This window comes from Castor canadensis, chromosome 1, assembly GCF_047511655.1.
Source record: "Castor canadensis chromosome 1, mCasCan1.hap1v2, whole genome shotgun sequence".
NCBI lineage: Eukaryota > Metazoa > Chordata > Mammalia > Rodentia > Castoridae > Castor > Castor canadensis.
Genome location: NC_133386.1, coordinates 10,012,021 through 10,014,323, shown reverse-complemented (window position 1 = coordinate 10,014,323; position 2,303 = coordinate 10,012,021).

The following is a 2,303-nucleotide window of genomic DNA, read 5'->3' as shown; positions in this document are numbered from 1 at the left end:
TTCAGTGTTGTCTTTATGCACCTCCTGGGATTGGAATCCAAGAGAGTCAAGTGAAAATGCCAGCATTGGCTAAGGGGCAGGGAGTACCTTGTGGCTAACCTTGACTGTGTCCTTTCCTTGCTGCAGCCGCAGATAAAGGAACATCTGTTTCCACTGGTCAGTGCAACATGGCCCCCAGGGGCCCTTCCCAGCCATCATGTCCTACCTATGAAAGGGGTGGCTGGTTTCCATGGCTGCCAGGTGTATTAGTCAGCTTTCTGTTACCATGACAAAATACCTGAGATAACAACTGAAAAAGAGGAAAGGTTTATTTTGGCTCACAGTTCTGGGAGTTTCAGTCCATGGTCAGTCAGTTGGCCTATGGCAAGGCAGCACACCATGGTGGAAGAGTATGGTGGAGGAAGCTGCTCACTTCATAGTCAGTTTTGAAAGAGGAGGAATGGGTGAGGACCCATGATTACCTTCAAGGACAACCCCCCCCCCCTCAATTGCCTAACCTCCTCTTGCTAGGCCCCACTCCTAAGGGCTCCACCACCTCCCACAGGCAACCTGAGCAGGACACCCAGCCTTTATCATATGGGCCTTTGGGGACATTCCAGCTCCAGACTGTGACACCTGCATGTCACCTGACTTTGGTGTCTGTGGGTCAGAGCCTGTCTAGCGTTTAACACTGCCCAGGGCTCCCTGGTGCTTTTTTTCTTTGCTGTCTCCTTTTGCCACCCACTCCCACATTCGTGCCTTGCTCTGAATCCGGTGTGATCCCCCCACCCTCGGTCCTTGCTCCTTCTACTGTCCTGCTCTTTCTTCATCTCTGAGGACAGAACGCTGAGCAGGACAGAACGCTGAGCAGCTCTGCCGGGAAGGGGCCTACCTGAAGCAGAAGAAGGTAGCTTCCGGCTGTGTAAAGCCAGCAGGACAGACAGCCTGACGCCTGCGCGAGGAAACAGAGAGTCCCAATGGAAAAGTCAAACGCCACAGTCCCAGGAACAAGGAAGTCCTGAGACATGGCAGAGGAAGTACGTGCCACAGCCCGTGGGGCACACCAAATCCACCGAGTCTACCGGACTTGAGCCACACACACCCTGCAGCCCCCAGGCTTCCCTTGACCTGGGACCCGCTGTCTTCCTGAGGGATCACCAACAGGACACATGTCCTAGGGCTAGTGTGTAGCTCAGTCAGTGGTAGGGCATGTTTGAGGCCCTGGGTTCAATCCCCAGCACCAAAAAGAAGAACGAAAGGGAAAAATATGTAGAAATCTTGAAAAGCGTAGGAACGTAAAGATAAAAACTGAAAATAAAAACTACTTGTAGTTCTGGATCCAAGCATGTCTTCTTTAATTTTATAATCAAACTCGAAAATTTATTATATCGTGAACCTCTGCATGTCATTAATTTTTCTAAACTCTGAGCCTAGCAAGCCCCAACCAATAGGTGTGTATGCCTTTTCCACATTCTTACTATCATAAAAAATGCTGCAGTGAACGTCCTAGAAGATAAATCTTTGTGACTATCTCTACTTATTTCATTAAGATAAACTTCTACAAGTAGAAACAATATCAAATGGAATGAGTTTTAAAAAATAGATATTTTGATATATGAGAACTTCATTTCACTGAAAATCTCAACACAAGATAAGAAAGAATCTCCAGCCAGGCATGGTGGTCCACACCTTCAATCCCAGCACTCAGGAGGCTGAGGCAGGAGAATCGAAAGTTGAAGGCGAACCTGGGCTACATACCAAGACCTTGTCTCAAAAAAACTGGAAAAACAAAATTAGACTCACACCCCTTAAACTCAGGAAGCACTGGACATCTTCCCCCAAAATAGACAAAAAAGATATTTATTTTCAGCAAGCTTGAACTGTTTCGCATGTTCTTAATCCCTTTATATTTTATTTTTTGGAAACTTTCTGCTTATGTCCTTTGTTAATTTTTCTACCAGAATGTAAGCCTTCTTTCTTTTTAATCCATACTGGGCTTGAACTCAGGGAGTACACCTTGAGCCATTCCACCAGCCCTTTTGGTGTTAGGTATTTTCAAGATAGGGTCTTGCGAAGTATTTGCCCGGTCTGGCTTCAACTTTAAAGAAGTAGATTTCAGAACAATGAAACCCGTCACTCACACGACGTGCGCACACACCCACCTGGAGAGGGTGACCTGTTTGCACACTACAGGGTGGGCCCCCAAGTTTTATTTGGAATCTTCGTTTGCCCTTTTCCGTAGCAAGTGTGAATTATGGTTGAATAGACAGCACCGGTCCCCCTCCTTGTCTCCTCTTCCACTGCCATGGGGTCAGATGGAAAGC